This window comes from Sciurus vulgaris (genome assembly GCF_902686455.1).
Source record: "Sciurus vulgaris genome assembly, chromosome: 10".
In the NCBI taxonomy this organism is placed as follows: domain Eukaryota; kingdom Metazoa; phylum Chordata; class Mammalia; order Rodentia; family Sciuridae; genus Sciurus; species Sciurus vulgaris.
Genome location: NC_136470.1, coordinates 96,211,232 through 96,235,282, shown reverse-complemented (window position 1 = coordinate 96,235,282; position 24,051 = coordinate 96,211,232).

Here is a 24,051-nt window from a genome sequence, read left to right as displayed (position 1 = left end):
TAGTGATTGCTAGGGACTAAGAAAAAAAAGGGAGAAACTGGATCATGGATAACAAAATGCAGTTAGAAAAGAGAAATAAATTCTAGTGTTCTACAACACAGCAGGGTAACTATAGTTTACAAAAACTGTTATATATTTGAGAAAAACAGAAAGAGGGAGTTTGAAGACTACAAATGTAAAAAAAAAAAATCATAAGATAGAAATAAAATCACCCTGATTTGATCGTTACACAATGTACACCATATCCCATGAATACGTGTAATTTTATGTTAATTAAAATGAAGACGAAAATAAAAAGTAATTCTGTCCCCCTGAGATAGTTTCTGAATAGAATCCAAGAGTTCTGAAAGGGTTCAGGATAAGGAAGAAACCATTTTGACATCCTGTTTTCTGTAAAGTTTTATGAAAGAAGATTCGATTTTTCAGAGACAAAGACAAAATTTCAACGTTCTGGGGGCTCCTGTGAGCATTTGAATTTACAGAAATCAGATTTATACAAACATGTGAAAGATAAATAATGTGTTAATTTAAGTCTGCTTCCTCTCAAGCACCGTCTCCCACCTGTTGCCTTGACGCTGCTGTGAATGCCCCTGTTTTTGGCGTTTGCACAACGAAGCGTGAGCATCCGAAGCAACATAAGGGTAGGAGGACTGGTGCTGAAAGTGACAGCGCCAACAAGCCAGTAAACAAACACAAAACTTTGTGCCTCCGCCTGCGCTTTTATTTGCTTTCTCTCAACTCTCCCATCAGTAACCAGGAAATCCTCACCACGACGGCTCAGCACATGAAACCCCCTCGTGGGCGGGCAAAGTTGCTCAGCAAAGACAAATCACAGGTCAGAGAGTCAGTTAGGAATAAGCCAGGAACAGGCCAGCATGCAGGCTCACCTGATGGTCATGGCCTTAGTCATAAGAACGGAAAGAGGGAAGAAAATACACCACGCCGTCAGCTCAAGTGTTCCCTGAATGGTTATGTAATGTCTCATCGATTCTCTGGATCACTTGGCCACCAAGAGGAACAAGAAAGAGGTGTCAAAGGATAAAACTTCTCGTTTTACTCTGAAACAAGCTAAAAGCAAGATCAAGAACAAATGGCTCTGTTTGTCTGTCTTAGTTTCCTCCTTGATCTGAAGGAAATTAACTTGATGATTTCTGAGATCCTTTTCAGCTATGAAAATTCAAAAGGGTCTTAATACACAAATGAAAAGAGAAAAAAAAATCTTTAAGAAAACAAGGAGGGGCTGGGGAGATAGCTCAGTCGATAGAGTGCTTGCCTTGCAAGCACAAGGCCCTGGGTTTGATCCCCAGCACCCAAAAGAAAAAAAAAGAAAAGAAAAGAAAAGAAAACAAGGAGAGGGGGAGGTCTCATTTTATTCTCCAGAGTGGTACATTACTGTACACTGATGTCTTATCCATGAGAAAATTCCCAGGATGCTCAGTGAAGACAATAAAATGCATCTTTGTGTAAACTTAAAATGTTGATGCTGTCTGAACACACTGTTATTGAACCATGTGCAGACTACACCTGCATGCTTTTATTCCCCAGTTGAGCAAGCACTGATATAGATTTAAGAACCCTGGAGCCTGTTATGTTAGCCTCAGGCTGGGGTGCCAACTTGCCATAAAGTTCCACTGGATAAGTTTGAAACAGACAGGCGTACTCCCCACAAATGAGAGCTCACAGTCACTGAAAAAACAGATGACAAATCTCTAAATATATGTGCTCAATTTACCATGCAAATTTAAAATATATTTTGTACATATGTATACTACATGTTATATATAAATTTACATATACATTTTACATAGACACTCTAAAAATGTGTTCTAATTATTATGCCAGCAACTATAAAGAATAGTAAGTAAAGTAATTCACAGTGTCTATGGTCAGGGAACTTAGAAACTAGCTAACAGACAAGGTAATGGATCACTTTTCTATATAAAGTATTAATAAAAATAATAGCTAACTCTTCACTAGGTTCCAGTCACTATTGCACAAACTTTACATGTATTGAGTTATTTGACACAAGATCCCTAGAAGGTAGGAGCTAGTGTCAAGTCCATTTTATAAACAAGGTAAATGAGGTAGGGAAGGGTTAGGTAAATCACAGAGCACATAAGGGTCAGAGTCAGTATTCTAAGTCAGAGTCCATTAGCCACATTCCTGTACTGACTCAATACAACACAAGAGAACAGAAAAATGAGGGCACAGGGCCACCTGTGATTACTTGGCAAATGAGTGATGCAAAAAATGTAACATCTGACAAGACCCTGCTGCACACCAACCTTTGTACAATCTAGAAACAAGAAGATAACCATTTATGCCTTACATTGTGGGTTTTGCACCAATAGTTTAATGTTTGATTATGCAGAGCTTCAGTGCCTTACTTCATAAAAGTTAAGTCCCATGTGTTTAAATTACCGGGGACCTAAAAGTTAGGTCATTGCTCATTAAAGCACTGGAGATTTTATTTAAAAAAAAAAAAATCTCTTATAGCCTTCTGGATCACAAAGGGGAAAAGGGATGTATTCAAAGCAAAATTCCTCTGGTTTGCTCTACCCTAAACCATCTGTGTAACAGTTCATCCTAGAGCGGTAATCACAATGTTGATGTCACATTTACCCACTGAGATCTACAATTGAAACAGCAAACCCTCTTTATATTATTTTCTTCCATCATTTGCAATGACTGTCTACTTTTATTCAAAGCCAAGTATTTGACCTGACTAAGGTTTTACTAAATCAAACCTTTACATTGTTCTTAGGAACAAAGCAAGGACAGAAAACGTGTGGTGAGTGTTGGTGCTGACATACATCAGGACATTGAAATGGCAATTATCTAAATACCCTCATTTCTCCAATTTGGAACAGGGTGTATAGGGAAATAGAAGTTTAATTCTCTGTGAAGAGCCAAATTAGCTTTGCAGATAAGGAATAAAGGTCTGCACGCTTTTCACCAGCCTGCCCTAATCCCCAGGCTCCTCAGACAGATCATTAGATAAGTCAGTCAGCAGGTAGCTTTGCCGGCCCCACAAAAGTGGCCAGCAGCCCTGCCCTGGCTAAACCAATAAATAATCAACGTGAAATCGACACAATTCCTCAGGGCCACCATCTCCTCACATTTCTAACAACCTCCATTACCTAAAAGGACTCCTCCGCACCGGGTCTCTAAAGTCGCAGCCCACTTCACTTTCACAGACAATTCCAGTCCTGCCTTGTACAAGCAGTGTCTCTGACTGTCTAAGTGAGGGCAGCTGCTCTTCTCTGTGCTCCTAAGATGTTCTCTTTCTGCATCTCTCACCATGGTTCTCAGCACGGTGCCCTGTCTTCTCGAGCTGACTCCATTTTTACATACTTAGGTTTCATTTCCTTACTACACATGGTGGGTGGCATGAGGCAGTGAAAGCACCTGAAATACAGAACACGGACTTCAAACTCCTGCACTGAATTCACGTTTCAGCCTTAACAGCTGCACACATTTCTTAAACTCAAGGAGCACCAGGTTCCTCTTCCATAAATGTCATAAAGGATTGTTATAAGGAAACAATAAGAAATAAGCAGAAAGTGCCTTGGGCTGTGTCTCCCCACAGCACAAACAGGTGTGCCTGCATCTATACACGTCATTATTGAAAGATTGCACCCTTCATCAGCACAATGCATTTTTGCATTTAGTTCCTTTGCATCCTTAAGCTCATCTAGAACAGTGATTTGTACCTAGCAGTTACTCCCAGTTTCAGCACTTTTTTTAATAAGCAGAATTTGCAAAGAGTCCAGTTTATCAGATGCTGAACAATATATTTAAAGAACTATTATAATATGGTGCTGTGTTTCCCAAAAAGATATGATTTTCAGGCCCCAGTGAACTTCAGACACTCGGGATATTTACTGGGTTAAACTGGAAAGCACACTGGTCTCTATGTCTGTTACTGATGGGAAGTTCAGTGTCATCAACATAAAAGAACTTTTATGTTAAAATTTCACAGAGGTAACTTGCTTATTCTAAAGGTAATTTTACTTCCATTACATCTCTGCTTCATTTATTTCCTTAGCTACTTCTCAGGAACAGAGAAATTAAAAAGAAGTTTTTAAAAATCAGATCAACCAATAACAGAAAGATGCACAAGAGAATTTTTCCAAGGCAAAAATTCAAGTAGAGACAGTATCTTGCGTCTGGGCAGAGTTTTAAAATCCCTATCAGGAAAAGAATTAGGATGTATTTTAGTCAGCATTTTCACTGTTGTGACTGAAAGACCCAACCATAACAACTACAGAAGAGGAAAGGTTTATTTAGGGGCTCAGGGTTTCAAAGGTCTCAATCCATCCTCAGAAGGCTCCATTCCTCCAGACTCGGGGCTTGAGGTGAGGAAGGACATCATGGCAGAAGAGTGTGGCAGAGGGAACCAGCTCATGTGGTGATCAGGAAGCAGAGGGAGAGACTCCACACTACAGACACAAAATATATCCCCCATAACCAGGCCCCCAATGAACCACTTCCTCCAGCCACACCCCACCTGCCTCCAGTTACCACTCAGCTAATCCCATCAGGGACTATTTCACTGATTAGGTTAAGGCTCTAACCCAATCTTTCTCCTCCAAACCATCTTGCATTGTCTCACCTGTGAGCTTCTGGGGGACACCACAAACATAATAGGATGTCTTTGAGACAGAAAACCAACTAGAGTCACTTAAAAGGAAAAAGGGAACTTTTTACTAAAAAGATTCTTGGTATGCTCATGAGATCCATGGTCCAGGGAGAAGCTCAATCTGTTATTTTAAATGTCATTCTCTCTCCATTTCTTGGAGCTCATTGCTCTGCCTGTTTTCTTTCCTTTTTTCCTGCATATTCACTCATTCGCCCTCATCCTTTTCCGGTTGCCTCCTCACTTCTTTTGTCGGTACTGCAGTAAACTTAGCCACGAGCAGCTCTGAAGCAGCGTCCGTAGCTTATAGCTTTAGTTATCAGACTGTAATTGAATACATTTTTCAATTTTAGTCCAAAGTCTTAGGACAAGATAATTGGCCCAGTCTTGGGCAGGCACCCAAATCTGGACCTATCAACTGTGCCCAGGGTATAAAGTCACTGTCCCAAATGGTTGTCCAATTATAACCAAAGATGTGGAGGGTAAATCAGACAAAGAGAAGAGAGGATCATATGCAGTAGATTTAGCCTTAGGCAGTTCTTGTACCTCCAGCAGGAGTCCTTTCTGGTATTTCCTTTTCTGTTACTTTGTATAAGGGAAAGAGTGCCAAACCATCTTCAACCATCAATAATAAGAGAGTTTCAATCACTACAACTGGGTAGTTATGGTGATCGGTTTATGCAATCATAGGTTTATACAGATATATTCAGATAAGGCACAGTGAAGAAGTCCTGGCTCAATTAAAGCACAAAGATTAAATAATGGATTAAAAGCTAGTGATAGTTACATAACCTCACAATACTTCAACAAAGTGCTTTTCAGCCATTATAATCATGCTTTGAAAGGAATTAGATTGTCATGCAAAAATCTATTCAGTTAAAGGGCAGAATATTGAATTTATGTAGCATAATACTAACTATGTGATATATTGAAAATACACCAACACAACAATAGTTGTATCTGGATGCCAGGATTATAATGAGTTACTTTTTTCTTTATAGTCTTTCTACACTTTCTAGATTTCTTTTTACCAAAACACTATTATTTTATAATCATAAAATTAAAGAGTTAAAGGCTCAGGAAAGGGTTCATTAAATGACTAGACGCAGGTCACCAAAAGGTGGGTTGTACCACGTGTACCCGAGAGCAATGTTCAGGAATCCTGCTGTTCTTCTTTATAGTTCCCCTGGTTGTCTTTTGTGATAGTTGGCCTGTAGTTAACCTAGAAATTTGCTGGAAAATCTGCTAAATCTTTGGAGGTAAAGAAAAGACAGAGGGAAAGAGAAAAGGCTGAAAGCAAGTCAACCACCCACCCCAAGTCCCAAACACAGGTTTTCTCACGTTCCAGGCACACTGTGAACCTAGGCCTGCCGCATAGACTTCTCATCTCAACAGCTCTTTTGTGGATCAATCTCACATGCATTTCTATGCTTGCTATTTCCCTATTGAAATCAGAAAAAAATATATATATGGTATTGGAAATGTAGCTGCTTTTCTTTCTGACAGAAGCCATCACAGCCCTGCTCTGCCCAAGCCCCTGATCATGGAACTAGATCAAGAGAATACGTTTCAAACCTGCTGCAGTGAAGACAAAGGGACCTGGCCAAGTTTCAGCAGGGCTTAGTGGATATTTATAATTGGACTTATTAAGATTTGCCAATTTTAAGTACTAAAGATCAAACATTCCTCTGCAGTCTAATCTAGCACTCACATTATACTATGAGCTTAACTTGTAACAAGAAAAACAATCGAAGTTAAAAGCTAACAAATTCTGTGAGTCTACTAAGTTCAAGGGAACTCTCCAAATTTATAATCCAAGTCAGCTTTGATAATCATAGAGTCATACACCCTGACAGTGGAGTGAGGATTTAAATGGTCTGGACTCTATCTTCATGTTTACTGAGATGGACATTCTGGCGACCTTTGTCTTCCCCAATCTTTCAAACTCGAGAGCATTTGAGTGCCAGGTCAATTACACTCTTCCCTGAGCGGCTAAAGCAGCTTTCAAAAATATTGTTGTCACTGTGTCAGATCAAGTGGAGAGGAGCAGAAATATGACTGGGGAGTCTCAAAAGGTATTAGGCAGCAGGTTAGGTGGAAATTAAATTCCATTTGCTGGGATTCCATATAACGCCCTGAGAGAGCAAAAAATATTCAATTCTCTTTATTAGTGCTGGATTTATAGTTCAAAATGAAGATTAAATTAAGGAAAAAATATCGAAGTTGATGTTCTAAATAGCTCTTTAAATTCAAGATCCTTGGTAATGTGCTTCAGCATCTGATCTGGCATCCTGGCTTCGGAGACTCTCTTGAGCTCATCTGCAGAGCTCAATGCCATTGAACCAATATTTTTTAAAGCTATTTTCATTATGCCAGCCCTGTGCTCAGAAAGCTATAATAGCTTTTGAATCCCCATGAAACAGTCTGGATTCCTCTGTCCAGCTTTCAGAAACCTGAAAATTCAGGCTGACCCTGCCCAGTTCTCCTCCTCACCCAATACTCCAACTAGCTCACCCTCCTCCCACATCCACAGGGAGCCTCGCTGTCCTCCAGCAGCACTCTGCCTTACTCCAGCATAGGGCCTTTCTTCATACCAGTCCCCTATGCTGCAAGCATCAAGATTCACTCTCAATGTCCAGTCACATGTCACCTCACTCTAAAACCTTCCTTAACCTCTCCAATCCACACGAGTCTCACTCTTTCCTGAATGATATGCAACACTGATGGATCTGACGGTAAAGAACATTCACGAAACATCCAATACAGGCTGCGCTCTATACATGTTGTTTTGCAAATATTATTTCCTCTTGAGAAGAGCCTTATAAGATAATCACCATTACTTAGCACATCGCCAGTAAGGAAAGTGAGATGTTAACACAGCCTAGTTCCTTGGAAAGCATGAGCTCTATGGACCCCTAGTGTGTGGTTTTCCCTCTTTGCTCTCCAGTGATTCGTGCCTGGTAATTGTTTTGTTATGCATCAGCAGTGTTACAGAATTCTTAACTCTGTGGAAGAGCTGAAGTTCGAACCTGACTCCTTCTCCAAACCCATGCAGGGAGGCAGGCAGCAAGAGTTTATTAAATCCCAGTTGATCATTTGCTATCACAGTGGGCAAAGCACTTTAAGACTGTACCTTCATGGAACAGTGCCATAGCAGGTGAGTAACATAAGGAGATATATCACACAGTCCCTACCCACAGTCTCCATCAAAGCATTGTGCTGACTGGGCAAGTGCAGCTTCAGGGTAAATCTCAGCTGCTTCTACTCACTTCCAAACTCAAAGCCCCTCAGATCCCTCCCATGTGGAAATGCATTCTTGCCACTATCAAATAGAGCAGCCAAATCAGCTCTAGAAACCTCTTGTGTGTACTGGTATACTTGCCCCACAACACTCCCAAGTGAACTCATGCAGTGCAGCATTTGCCCAGCCCCAAAGTCTCCATCAAGTCACAGATGTGAATGAATTTGCCTCAGACATACAAAAACTGTAGAGGATTTATAGTAGGTAAGACCTACTTCTTTTAATCGGCACTACTCATCAGTAGCCACAAACTAAGTATAGATTTAGCTCTTTGATATTTCAGGGTCGGGTTCCTCACATGTCCTTGCTCATGAAGAGCCTGTTCTACTGCCTGCTGTACAGGAGCTCTCATGTTCCCCCAGGGTAGCAGTTAGAGTTCAGTTGCTTCAACTTCAGCTGCCAATGCTTCTTAAAAGGAAATGAGAGTAGAAAATTGGAGATTTTCATGCCAAGACATGGCCTCCGCAGTCCTCCATCTGTCAAGACTCAGGAAAAGTGGGTGTGTAGACTTCAAAAACTGCCATTCAACCTGTAACCTCAGCAGCTTGGGAGGATGAGGCAGGAGGACCACAAGTCCAAAGCCAGTCTTGGCAACTTAGCAAGGCCCTGCCTCAAAATAAAAATTAAACAAGGAGACTGAGGAAGTGGCTCAGTGGTTAAGCACCCTGGGTTCAATCCCTGGTACCAAAAATAAAATACAAAAAATAAAACTTGCCATGGCTATGCATTATTATTTCTCCTTAGAAAACCCACTGCCCTGCTCAAGGTGTTATGAATTTCACCTTCTCCTTGTCCTCAGCTTCCCAGAAAGCAGTCTGTCAAACTGCCTATGGAAGCATAATGGAAAATTCCATTGCTAGAACACCTTTACTTACAAAAGTGCCCACCATACTTTCAAAATAAAAAAATATTTTCTGGGTTTTTTTTTTTCTTGTTTTCATTTCAGTTATACCATCCTATAATAGTACCAAAGAGATGTTGAGGTCTAAAATGGAAATGACTTGTTCCAAATTTTTGCAGAGAAAATCAATGGTGACTTTAAATCAGGGTTAACCTAATACTAATAATCACATAATTCCATTCTCTAAATCCAGCAGAAATTTCATGTGTTTTTAAACTTAATAATACAAACCACCAAAATCTCTTAGAAATCTATGTCTCCAATGGAAAATTTTAAGTATTATCAATTCTACAAAGCTACACAGAATAGATTAAAATAATGAGAACAAACGGAGAGAAGGTGTTCCTCCAGATCATTTCTCTCAACTTTGACAGGTTCTAATCATTGTCTGTTTCATCCAGATAAAGAATGGTTCAGGGCACATATGTCTTAGAATTATAGTTGATGCCTTAATTACTTACTCTCCAAAATTCTCCATGATACAAAATAAAAGGACTTGAATGTGATTTTGGTACAACTCGTATCCTGTATCCCTAATTTAATGTTGTGATCATATTTACTAATTGGGTATAAGGACTACCTACTGTTTTCTATTTTCTTTCCTTGATACACAATCCTCAAAAGATAGATATTTTAGTTTAACAAACCTGGAACTGAGTTATTACACTCTTTCCTGCTGCTTTAAACTCTGTAAAATTACCAAATTCCTGGAATATCAGTTTCTTCGTCCACATAATGAAGACAATTAATGACTTAACTCTGAGTGATTCAGTGAAGATAATGAAATAATACAGGAATATCTTGCATAGTATTGGGTGTTATCCAGTCTCAATAAATGGAATTTTTCATACCTAAAACCATAACTCCTGCAACTGCTGTATTTGAACATGACAAGTTTTTAAAATAAAAACTACTACTGGGGAAGTAGCTCAGTGGACTAGCAGACACTTAGTATGTGCAAGGGTCTGAGTTCAATATCCAGTACCAAAAACATAAATAAATATATAAAATAAAATAGTGTAAATCCATGTTGATCCTCTTTTTCTCTTTGCAATCTTCATTTTCTGAAAAATGATCCAGCGATATATGCCTGTCATGATCCCTTTTATGAAATAACTTAGTTTGGTGATTTTTTTCAATAATCACATCAAAATGTAAATGAAAAACTGCCATGATTCTGTTTTTTAAAAGACTTAAGTTAAATGTTACATAAATATAAAGCCACTTTTTATATCTTCTTAAAAATGATGCCACAATAGGAATAAGGTTTCAAGTAATACATTGAGAAAATGAATATTCATTTACCTTAATTCCTTCCTTCTAACAAGAGAAAATCACTAAGAAAAATATTTTTAAAAGAAAAAGGGAACTCTGAGTCAGTTCTATAACTGGGAATATATAACTGAAAAAACAGCATAGGTGTACTCTGAAGATAATCTTGTCTTTGGTCTTAGTAATAAAAAGGGATAACATGGTAAACTAGAGGAAATTGAAATTTGATCCTGCTTCTGACATTAAGTCATATTATTATTTTGGGAAAATCATTAATCTTTTGAATCTCAACCTACAGCTTCTGTCAAGCTAACACACAACTCCCATGGTCCAAATCCTGCATGCTACTTGTTTTTGTAAATAAAGTTTTATTGAAACATAGCAATGTCCATTCCTACATATTGTCAAAGGTTTCCTATTAGGACAGAAGAGTTGAGTAGTTGCAACGGAGACCATAAGGCCCACAAAGCCTAAAAATATTTTCTATCCAACTCTCACAAAAAAATTTCTGGGTTTGACACATTTCAATCCAGCAAACTTTTTGTATGGTTTCTGCTTTCTATATTCTATTTAAGAAATAACCTAATTTCACAAATATTTCTATGTTTTCTACTAAGAAAACATAGATGAAAACATAGGTGTTTAAGCTTTTACATTTAATTTTATGAGTCATAAAATTTGTGTGTGGTGTGAGACAAGGATTTTTTGTAATATTAATATTCAGTTTTTGTAAAGTTAGATTTATTGAAAATACTTTTTTCTTATTGAATTTCATTGTCACCTTTTTGAAAATTAATCAGCCATTATCTGTAGTATATTTCTCAGGTTGGTTGTGTTCCACAAATTTGTATGTCTCACCCTATGCCATTACAATATGGAGGCAATCATTGTGGAATTATAGAAATCCTTGAAATCAGGTAGGGTGCGCTATACAACTTTGTTCCTTTTCAGAATTTATTTTTGCTGAAAATAAAATACAGTAAAATAATTAAAATAAAATTAAAAAGGGTTGAGGATGTAGTTCAGAGGTAGAACACCTGCCTGGCATGTGTGAGGCCCTGAGTTCAATACCCAGTACAGGAGTGGTGGAGAGACCCTCACATTACATACAAAGGTATTATTACCTGTTCCCAAATTAAGGGCAATGCCAAAAATAAAGAAAAGAGATTACTGATTACCAAAGAAAAAAACAATTATTTTTGCAGGTATGAATTCTTTGAATGCATTTTTTATTTTTCAAATTTATTTTTAATTGACAGATAAAAATATGTATTTATCATATACAACCTGTTTTGAAATATGTATACATTGCAGAATTTCTAGTATGAGCTAAAAATAAACATGATAGAATACTAATTGCATTGAATCCATAGATTCATTTAGAGAATTGACATCTTAACATATTTAGTCTTTTAATCCATGAACATGACCTAAACATTTATAGCTTCTTTATATTTTAACAATGGTCTATGGTATATAGTATACAAGTTTTTACATATTGTATTAAATTTTACCTAGTAATTTCATATTTTGGATGTTTTTACAATTTTTTTTCATTTTCAAATAGGTTCTGTCTATAGGTAATAGTTCCCCTTACTTGTAATTTTCTTTCCAAAGTTTTAGTTTCAAAATATTAAATGGATGGGGCGTTTCAAGATGGCGGACTAGAGGGTGGCTGCATTTCATGTTGCTCCAGGACTCAGGATTCAAGAAGAGGAGATATTGAGAGACTTGGGATCAACTCAAAGCCACTGGGTGAGTCTCTCCCGTTGGGGAGGCGTCCCGGATGGGGCGGTAGTCCTGGAAGCAGGAAACTTGGTGAAGTACGGTTGCCCAACCAGACACCCCTCCCCCCACTGGAGCAGTGAACTCAGACAACTGGGAGCATCGCAGAGGAGGCCGCTCAGCACAGTGCTTGGACTCAGAGCACTTGGACTCAGAGCAACCACTGAGGCTCCGGGCGGCTGCCCAGAGGAGGAGGTGCGTGGCGAGCTGTTTGGACTCAGAGCGACCGCTCCTGAACACCGGGGGACTGTTCGGAGGAGGAGGAGCGCGGCAGGTCGCTTAAACTTGGAGGAACCGCATCAGGGCTATGGGCGGCTGCCCAGAAGACGAGGCACGCGGTTAGTTGTTTGGACTAAGAGTGACCACTCCTGATCACCGGGGGGGCTGCCCGGAGGAGGAGGAGGAGCGCAGTGGGTCGCTTGGACACAGAGTGACTATACTAGGGCTACAGGCGGTTGTCGGGAGGAAGAGGTGCGCAGTGAGTTGCTTGGACTCCTAGCGACCACACAGGAACACCAGGTGGCTGCCCGGAGGAAGAGGCATGTGGAAGGTCTCTGGGACTCGGAGTGACTGTACAGGGCTCCAGATGGCTGCTCAGATGAGGGGCCACATAGCCAGGCGATTAGGTACAGAGCAGGGTCCCAGGACCTAGGAGGTTTCTTGGTGGAAGAGTCCCACAAAGACAAGCTGAGGGGAGGAGTGAAGGTTTCAGGACTGCGGGCAGATTCTCTGAGGAGGGGCAGTCTAAGGAGACTCGTCTGCGAAGGGCAAGGCTCCCAGGCCCAGGAGGTAGGTCCGGGCTCCTGGGAACGTTGCAGAGGAAGGCAGCCCAGCCCAGGTGGTAGTTGTGGATTGAGGGGAACCTCTAGGATGGAAACTGACCAGCGAGACCTCCCCACCGGGTGAGTCGTCCCTGCTGGGTGAGGTTTTCCCACAAGGACGGTAAAAACAGAGACACAGGCCCAAACAGGCCTTGCCTCAGCCCGCAGCCTAGTTCCCCTTTGGATGACGATTGGTCAACAAGTGGAGGCATTTCTGCCCACTACCAGGGCATATACCCACCTGAAGGCCACCACCCCTAGAGAGGCAGCTTCCTTGTGGAGCACCGCATTATCAACTTCCTCCAAGATTTCAGGCTACTGAAGGCTAAGAGGGGATATACTAGAAATCTTCAGGGACATTGTAAGTCAACAGAGGAAATCTGCAATATCTCAGTGGTCCACTGATACCTGAACAATATGAGAAAACAAGGGAAGAAAATGCCCCAAACAAATCTAGATGTTACATCAATAAAATCCAATGACAGCATGGCAGAAGAAATGATAGAAAGGGAGCTCAGAATGTACATAATTAAAGTGATCAGAGAAGCAAATGATGAGATGAAAGAGCAAATGCAGGCATTGAATGATCGCACCAACTGACAGTTAAAACAGCAAATACAGGAAGCAAAAGATCAATTCAATAAAGAGTTAGAGATACTGAAAAAAAAACAAACAGAAATTCTTGAAATGAAGGAAACAATAAACCAAATTAAGAACCCCATAGAAAGCACAACCAATAGGATAGAACACCTGAAAGACAGAACCTCAGACATTGAAGACAAAATATTTAACCTTGAAAACAAAGTTGACCAAACAGAGAAGATTGTAAGAAATCATGAACAGAATCTACAAGAACTATGCGATATCATGAAAAGGCCAAATTTAAGAATTACTGGGATTAAGGAAGGCCTAGAGACACAAACCAAAGGAATGAACAATATATTCAATGAAATAATATCAGAAAATTTCCCAAATCTGAAGAATAAAATGGAAAAACAAGTACAAGAGGCTTATAGGACTCCAAATACACAAAATTACAACAGACCCACACCAAGGCACATTATAATGAAATACCTAACATACAAAATAAAGACAGAATTTCAAAGGCTGTGAGAGAAAAGAATCAAATTACATTCAGGGGGAAACCAATATGGATATCAGCAGATTTTTCAACACAGACACTAAAAGCTAGAAAGGCCTGGGACAACATTATTCAAGCTCTGAAAGAAAACAGATGCCAACCAAGAATCTTATACACAGCAAAACTTACCTTCAGATTTGACGAAGAAATAAAATCCTGCCATGATAAACAAAAGCTAAAAGAATTTACAAAAAGAAAGCCAGCATTACAGAACATTCTCAGCAAAATATTCCATGACAAAGAAGCAAATTAGCAAAGGAAGGAACTACCCTAAAGGAACAGCCAAATAAAGGAGAAACCAAGTCGTGTCAAAAAAAGCAAAAATGAGCCAAATGACCAGGAATACAAATCATATCTCAATAATAACCCTGAATGTTAATGGCTTAAACTCATCAATCAAGAGACACAGACTGGCAGATTGGATTAAAAAGAAAGATCCAACAATATGTTGCCTGCAAGAGACTCACCTCATAGAAAAAGATACCCATAGACTAAAGGTGAAAGGATGGGAAAAACATACCATGCACATGAACTCAGCAAAAAAGCTGGGGTATCTATCCTCATTTCAGATAATGTGGACTTCAAGCCAAAGATAGTCAGAAGGGATAAAGAAGGACATTTCATACTGCTTAAGGGAAGCATAAATCAGCAAGACACAACAATCATAAACATCTATGCCCTAAACAGTGGCTCACCCATGTATGTCAAACAAATCCTTCTCAATTTCAGAAACCAAATAGACCATAACACAATAATACTAGGTGATTTTAACACACCTCTCTCACCACTGGACAGATCTTCCAAACAAAACTTGAATAAAGAAACCATAGATCTCAATAACACAATCAATAATTTAGACTTAATGGACATTTATACAATATACCATCCAACCAACAGCGAATACACTTTCTTCTCAGCAGCACATGGATCCTTCTCTAAATAGACCTTCTCTAAATATATTGTGCCACAAAGCTAACATTAGCAAATACAAGAAGATAGAGACACTACCTTGTATTCTATCAGATCATAATGGATTGAAATTAGAAATTAAAGAAAGAGTAAAAAACAGAAACTACTCCAAAACCTGGAGATTAAACAATATGCTATTATATGATGAATGGATAACAAAAGATATTAGGAAGAAAATTAAAAAATTCTTAGAGGTAAATGAGAACACAGAAACATCATATCAAAATCTCTGGGACACTATGAAAACAGTACTTAGAGGAAAATTTATTTCATGGACAGCATTCAATAAAAGAAGTAAAACTCAACAAATAAACAACCTAACACTACAGCTCAAAGCCCTAGAAAAAGAAGAACGGACCAACACCAAAAGTAGTAGAAGACAGGAAATGGTTAAACTCAGAGCTGAAATCAACAAAATTGAAACAAAAGAAACAATACAAAAAATAGACAAAATAAATAGTTGTGTCTTCGAAAAAATAAACAAAATTGATAAACCTTTGCCCACACTAACAAAGAGAAGACGAGAGAAAACCCAAAACACCAAAATTCAGAATGAACAAGGAAATATCAAGAAACGATTGAAATACAAAACATAATTAGAAGCTATTTTGAAAATCTATACTCCAAAAATATACAAAATTTCGAAGATATCAACAGGTCTCTAGACACATATGAATTGCCTAAACTGAACGAGGAGGACATAAACAATTTTTTTTTTTTTTTAGCAAAGATAAGTTTTTTTATTTTTTTAAATTTTTTTTGTTATCTTTCTTTTATAATTACAAACCATTTGATTTTGATCCATTTATTTTTTTATTATTGATTTTTTAATTAAAAATCATAAATTTACATAGGGCAGTCTTGTTTGATTCATTCTGTTATTTTTTCCCTTCCCCCCCACCCCTCCCACCCCTCTTTTCCCTCTATACAGTTCTTCCTTCCTCCATTCTTACCACCCTCCTTATCCCTAACCCTAAACCTAACCCTAACGCTAAGGCTAACCCCTCCTACCCCCCATTATATTTCCTCACCCGCTTATCAGCGAGATCATTCGTCCTTTAGTTTTTTGAGATTGGTTTATCTCACTTACCATGATATCTCCAATTTCATCCATTTGCCTGCAAATGCCATAATTTTATCATTCTTCATGGTGGAGTAATATTCCATTGTATATATATGCCACAGTTTCTTTATCCATTCATCAACTGAAGGGCATCTAGGTTGGTTCCAAAATCTGGCTATAGTGAATTGAGCAGCTATGAACATTGATGTGGCTGTATCACTGTAAAGTATGCTGATTTTAAGTCCTTTGGGTATAGGCCAAGGAGTGGGATAGCTGGGTCAAATGGTGGTTCCATTCCAAGCTTTCTGAGGAATCTCCTTACTGCTTTCCAGAGTGGCTGCACAAATTTGCAACCCCACCAGCAATGTATGAGTGTACCTTTTTCCCCACATCCTAGTCAACACCTATTGTTGCTTGTGTTCTTGATAATCACCATTCTAATTGGGGTGAGAAGAAATCTTAGGGTAGTTTTAATTTGCATTTCTCTTATTACTAGAGATGTTGAACATTTTTTCATATATCTGTTGATTGCTTCTACATCTTCGGTGAAGTGTCTGTTCGTTTCCTTAGCCCATTTGTTGATTGGATCATTTGTATTCTTGGTGTAGAGTTTTTTGAGTTCTTTATAGATTCCTCAATTAGCACTCTATCTGAAGTATGAGTCTCAAAGATAATCTCCCATTCTGTAGGCTCTCTCTTCACATTACTGATAGTTTCCTTTGCTGAGAGAAAGCTTTTTAGTTTGAATCTATCCCAGTTGTTGATTCTAGCTTTTATCTCTTGTGCTATGGGAGTCCTGTTAAGGAAGTCTGATCCTAAGCCAACAAGTTGAAGGTTTGGACCTACTTTTTCTTCTATAAGATGCAGGGTCTCTAATCTGATTCCGAGGTCCTTGATCCATTTTGAGTTGAGTTTTGTGCAGGATGAGAGATAGGGATTTAGTTTCGTTCTGTTGCATATGGATTTCCTATTTTCCCAGCACCATTTGTTGAAGAGGCTATCTTTTCTATATTGCATATTTTTGGCACCTTTGTCTAGTATGAGAAAATTGTATTTATTTGGGTTTGTGTCCGTGTCCTCTATTCTGTACCATTGATCTACCTGTCTATTTTGGTACCAATACCATGCCGTTTTTGTTACTATTGCTTTGTAACAGAGTTGAAGAACTGGTATTGCAATACCCCTTGCTTCACTCTTTCTACGAGGATTGCTTTAGCTATTCTGGGTTTTTTATTCTTCCTGATGAATTTCATAATTGCTTGCTCTATTTCTGTAAGGTATGTCATTGGGATTTTAATTGGAATTGCATTGAATCTGTATAGCACTATTGGTAGTATGGCCATTTTGACAATATTAATTCTGCCTATCCAAGAACATGGGAGATCTTTCCATCTTCTAAGGTTTTCTTTAATTTCTTTCCTTAGTGTTCTATAGTTCTCATTGTAGAGGTCTTTCACTTCTTTTGTGAGATTGATTCCCAAGTATTTTTTTTTTGATGCTAATGTGAATGTGGTAGTTTTCCTAATTTCTCTTTCTGAAGATTCATCACTTATGTATAAAAATGCATTGGATTTATGAGCATTGATCTTGTAACCTGCTACTTTACTGAATTCACTTATGAGTTCTAAGAGTTTTCTGGTGGAATTTCCAAGTTCCTCTAAATATATAATCATGTCATCAGCAAACAGGGATAGTTTGAGTTCCTCTTTTCCTATTCCTATCCCTTTAATTTCTTTGGTTTCTCTAATTGCTCTGGCTAGAGTCTCAAGAACGATGTTGAATAGAAGTGGTGAAAAGGACATCCCTGCCTTGTTCCAGTTTTTAGGGGGAATGCTTTCAGTTTTTCACCATTTAGAATGATATTTGCCATGGGCTTAGCATAGATGGCCTTTACAATGTTAAGGAATGTTCCCACTACCCCAATTTTTTCTAGTGTTTTGAGCATGAAGGGATGCTGTATTTTAGCGAATGCTTTTTCTGCATCTATTGAAATAATCATGTGATTCTTAACTTTTAGTCTGTTGATATGGTGAATGACATTTATTGATTTCTGGATGTTGAACCAACCTTGCATCCCTGGGATAAAACCCACTTGATCGTGGTGCACTATCTTTTTAATATATTTTTGTATGCAATTTGCTAAAATTTTGTTGAGAATATTTGCTTCGATGTTCATTAAGGATATTGGTCTGAAATTTTCTTTCCTTGATGTGTCTCTGTCAGGTATAGGTATCAGGGTGATATTGGCTTCATAGAATGAGTTTGGGAGGTTTCCCTCCTCTTCTATTTCATGGAATACTTTGAGAAGTATTGGAATGAGCTCTTCTTTAAAGATATAGTAGAACTCGGCTGAGAACCCATCTGGTCCTGGACTTTTCTTTGTTGGTAGGCTTTTGATGACCTCTTCTATTCCATTGCTTAAAACTGATTTATTTAAGTTGTGTATGTTCTCCTCGTTCAGTTTAGGTAATTCATATATCTCTAGAAACTTGTTGATGTCTTCGAGGTTTTCTGTTTTGTTGGAATATAGATTTTCAAAATAGCTTCTAATTATGTTTTGTATTTCATTTGTGTCTGTTGTGATATTTCCTTGTTCATTCTGAATTTTAGTAATTTGAGTTTTCTCCCTCTTTCTCTTTGTTAGTGTGGCTAAGGGTTTATCAATTTTGTTTATTTTTTCACAGAAGACATACTCAATTTAAATAGACCAATTTCAAGTAATGAAATAGAAGAAGTCATCAAAAGCCTACCAACAAAAAAAAGTCCGGGACCAGATGGGTTCTCAGCCGAGTTCTAAAAAACCTTTACAGAAGAGCTCATTCCAATACTTCTCAAAGTATTCCATGAAATAGAAGAGGAGGGAACCCTCCCAAACTCATTCTATGAAGCCAATATTACCCTGATACCTAAACCAGACAGAGACTCATCAAGGAATGAAAATTTCAGACCAATATCCTTAATGAACATCAATGCAGAAATTCTCAACAAAATTTTAGCAAATCACATACAAAAACATATTAAAAAGATAGTGCACCATGATCCAGTGGGTTTCCTCCCAGGGATGCAAAGTTGCTTCAACATCAGGAAATCAATAAATGTAATTCACCATATCAATAGACTTAAAGTCAAGAATCACATGATTATTTCAATAGATGCAGAAAAAGCATTTGATAAAATACAGTACCCCATCATGCTCAAAACACTAGAAAAAATTGGAGTAGTGGGAACATTCCTTAACATTGTAAAGGTCATCTACGCTAAGTCCATGGCTAATATCATTCTAAATGGTGAAAAACTGAAAGCATTCCCCCTAAAAACTGGAACAAGGCAGGGATGCCCTCTTTCACCACTTCTATTCAATATCGTCCTTGAAACTCTAGCCAGAGCAATTAGACAGACCAAAGAAATTAAAGGGATACGAATAGGAAAAGAAGAACTCAAACTATCCCTATTTGCTGATGATATGATTATATACTTAGCGGAACCAGGAAATTCCACCAGAAAACTCTTAGAACTCATAAGTGAATTCGGTAAAGTAGCGGGATATAAGATCAATGCACATAAATCTAATGCATTTTTATACATAAGTGATGAATCTTCAGAAAGAGAAATTAGGAAAACTACCCCATTCACAATAGCCTCGAAAAAAATAAAATACTTGGGAATCAATCTCACAAAAGAAGTGAAAGACCTCTACAATGAGAACTATAGAACACTAAGGAAAGAAATTAAAGAAAACCTTAGAAGATGGAAAGATCTCCCATGTTCTTGGATAGGCAGAATTAATATTGTCAAAATGGCCATACTACCAATAGTGCTATACAGATTCAATGCAATTCCAATTAAAATCCCAATGACATACCTTATAGAAATAGAGCAAGCAATTATGAAATTCATCAGGAAGAATAAGAAACCCAGAATAGCTAAAGCAATCCTTAGCAGAAAGAGCAAAGCAGGGGGTATCGCAATACCAGATCTTCAACTCTATTACAAAGCAATAGTAACAAAAACGGCATGGTATTGGTACCAAAATAGACAGGTAGATCAATGGTACAGAATAGAGGACATGGACACAAATCCAAATAAATACAATTTTCTCATACTAGACAAAGGTGCCAAAAATATGCAATGGAGAAAAGATAGCCTCTTGAACAAATGATGCTGGGAGAATTGGAAATCCATATGCAACAAAATGAAACTAAACCCATATCTATCACCCTGCACAAAAATCAACTCAAAATGGATCAAGGACCTTGGAATCAGATCAGAGACCCTGCAGATCATAGAAGAAAATGTAGGTCCAGATCTTCAACCTGTCAGCTGAGGACCAGACTTCCTCAACAGGACTCCCATAGCACAAGAAATAAAAGCTAGAATCAATAACTGGGATAGATTCAAACTAAAAAACTTTCTCTCAGTAAAGGAAACTATCAGCGATGCGAAGAAAGAGCCTACAGAGTGGGAGAATATCTTTGCCAATCATACTTCAGATAGAGCACTAATCTCCAGAATCTATAAAGAACTCAAACAAGTCTACACCAAGAATGCAAATAACCCAATCGACAATGGGCTAAGGAAATGAGCAGACACTTTACAGAAGATCTACAAGCAATCAACAAACATATGGAAAAATGCTCACCATCTCTAGTAATAAGAGAAATGCAAATCAAAACCACCCTAAGATTCCATCTCACCCCAATTAGAATGGCGATTATCAAGAATACAACAACAACAGGTGTTGGCGAGGATGTGGGGAGAAAGGTACACTCATACATTGCTGGTGGGGCTGCAAATTAGTGCAGCCACTCTGGAAAGCAGTGTGGAGATTCCTTAGAAAACTTGGAATGGAACTACCATTTGACCCAGCTATCCCACTCCTTGGCCTATACCCAAAGGACTTAAAATCAGCACACTACAGAGATACAGCCACATCAATGTTCATAGCTGCTCAATTCACAATAGCCAGATTGTGGAAGCACCCTAGATGTCCTTCAATTGATGAATGGATAAAGAAACTGTGGCATATATATACAATGGAATATTACTCCACCATGAAGAATGATAAAATTATGGCATTTGCAGGCAAATGGATGAAATTGGAGAATATCATGCTAAGTGAGATAAGCCAATCTCAAAAAACCAAAGGACAAATGATCTCGCTGATAAGTGGATGATGGCACATAATGGGGGGTGGGAGGGGTTAGTGTTAGGGTTAGAGTTAGGGTTAGGGAGGGGGGCAAGAATGGAGGAAGGACTGTATAGAGGGAAAAGAGGGGTGGGAGGGGTTGGGGGAAGGGAAAAAATAACAGAATGAATCAAACAACATTACTCTATGTAAATTTATGATTACACAAATGGTACACCTTTACTCCATGTACAAACATAGAAACAACATGTATCCCATTTGTTTACAATAAAAAAAATATTAAATGGGAAATTACAGAAATAATTCATTCATCAGTTTAAATGATTTTTATTATGTCGTATTGTTATAATTGTTCTGTATTGTTAATGATTAATGCTGTTAGTCTATTACTGTGCCTAATTTGTAAATTAAATTTTATTATAAGTGTTGTGTGTAGATATACATGGAAAAAGTCATAGTATATCTGGGGTTCAGTAATTTCTATAATTTCAGGCAAGTCACAGAAATCTGTGTCTCAATTTCTTTGTCTACTAATTGAAGAAGGTGTGATAGATTTTTCCATATTTAATATTACCTGTTTCCTTTGGGCCATAATGACTTTAAAGTTGATGTGAGTCTGAACTAGCAAACTTAACAAGATGGACGCTTCATCTACAATTTTTGAAGATGACCTTATCATAGGAGGAAATCAAAAAGATAATAATGTAATCGTCACACAGTCAGATGTAGCAGAGACATAAGTGCAATTCACATCTCAAATTCTGAGAGCAGAGCTCTTTTCTGCAAATATAGTAAGGCTTCTAGATTCAGTTTAGCTTCCTATCACTTTTAAAGCCAAAAGTCCAGGGTGCCTAGATATTGCAGGACTCTGAACTACCTCGATATTTTACAAAATAATTGTAGAAACACATGTAGTTTCATACAAATGAACATAAAGTCTCTAAAAATCCTACAAAGTTTTTCTTCAGATAGAAATATAAACAGCTTATCCTATTTTCACAGATAACCTTAGATACAATTTTGGATGTTTTGCTTCTTGGCTCAGGAGCCCATACTCTATTAAAATTCAAACTTCTTTTAATCTAGGCTAGTCTTTTTTGCTATTATGGTTACTTTATTTTTCTTTTCTTTTTAGAACTGGTAACAGATGGCATAAAATTCAATTCAGTATGCGTAGGTGATTTAGATTATATGCCTGACATTCCTGCTCACTAATATGAAGAACGAGAATTCACTACTGATTCCTCCATATCAGAGAGGCTTATATAAGGTTCAAGTTAAACTCAAATGATAAATTCAAGGCAAAAATTTCTCCTCAGTCCTTAGAAAGTGTTGGGTATTGTCTTGTCCTTTAGGAATTCTGAGGCCTCTAAATCAATAATTAAGATGCTAACACTTTATTTGGAAGGCATCAGCCCAAAATGGTGAGAGAAGAGGAAAAGAGATAATGTCAAGGGGCACAATGTCTCACCATGCTGGCTACATGTCACAACCGTAATGAGAAGTGACATGCAGGCACCTTCACTCAGCATGGGGATTTCTCTGAAAAGGTCACAAGGAGGATCTGAACAAGAATAAGTTTCATTTATTGAACACTTACTAAGAAAAGAAATTAATATCAATGCTGTCCCAAAGGAAATGTAGCTCAGGAACTTCTAAATTTCATGACTCTTTCCAATATATTTCTCAACAGAATGTGATACTCAGTGGGTAAATGATGACATAACATAAAGCAAACAGACCAATAAAAACTTCAAAGAAATCCTTTTTAATTTTACAAGAGGAAGATTAAAAGATTGATTTGACATTCAAAGAAGATATCAGGGAAATGAGTTGTTTTCTAAACTTCAACTCAGAAAACTTCAGACATGAAATATGGAAGGGAAAAAAATATCACCAAGGAATTTCTAATTGAAACCTTTCGTTTTGATCCAAACAAATTTTCTTTTGGCCACAGCAATAAAGATTCATGAGCATTGGAAAACCAAATATTTACTGGGTTAATTCTTTTAACAAGTGAATCGTTTTGGACAATTCCTCTGGGCAGAGGGCTTCTCTTGAGCTACCCACCCGTCACATGAAAACACAGTCCTCTTAAGCATGTTTCTAGTGACAGCCTCCCTGCCACACATCTCAACTTACCAGATAAGGAAAATGCAGTTGACACATGAGGAGCGAGCCTGGAGCTAGGTCTGAGAGCATTACATTCTCCACCCTAGGGAATTAGAATTGGTACACTGAAAAAAAATCTGTCAATTAGATGCAAACATTAAACTTGCCACATTCCATGTGACTTTGGAGCTAGGCAGTCATGTCAGGGAGTTCTGGAAAACTGAGAAAGGGAACACTTGTCTGAAAAGAGAGAGAAGAAGAAAGAGGCACAGAGAGAAGGGATGATGTCAGCCTGCAAGGAATAAGACATGGAGACACTGCTGTGCCAGAGTCAGAACTTTCAGCTTCTGGGCCTTGTCCTTCAGCGGAACACCCATGCAATTTGTCCTCTAAACTTAGTGTATTCATGTCCTAGGGCCATCGTAACAAATAGTCACAAAATTGGCAACTTAAAACAATATGAATGCATTCTCCCATAGTTCTGGAGATCAGAATCCTGAAATCAGTATCATGGGCCAAATTCAGTGTGGTGCCACACTGCGTCTGGTGGCCCCAGCAGAGAATCTGTTTCTTGCATCCTCCAGCTTCTATCAGCTGCCAGCAACTTTATCTTGTGACCATGACTCCAATCTCTGTGTAACAAGTCTCCCTCTGCCTCTCCCTCATAAGACGACTTATTATTGCATTTAAGGCTTTCTGAGATAATCCAGGGATAACCTCTCCCTATCAAGATGCTTAGCAATCAAATCTACAAAGACCCTTTTTCCTTCTAAAGTAACATTTACAGGTTTCAGGGATTAAAACCATCAGATGTCTTTGGGAAATTGTTATTCTACCAACCTTACCAGCACACGTTTGAAAGTATAAACAGGAGCCAATTTGTAATATTTCAAGGAGGAAA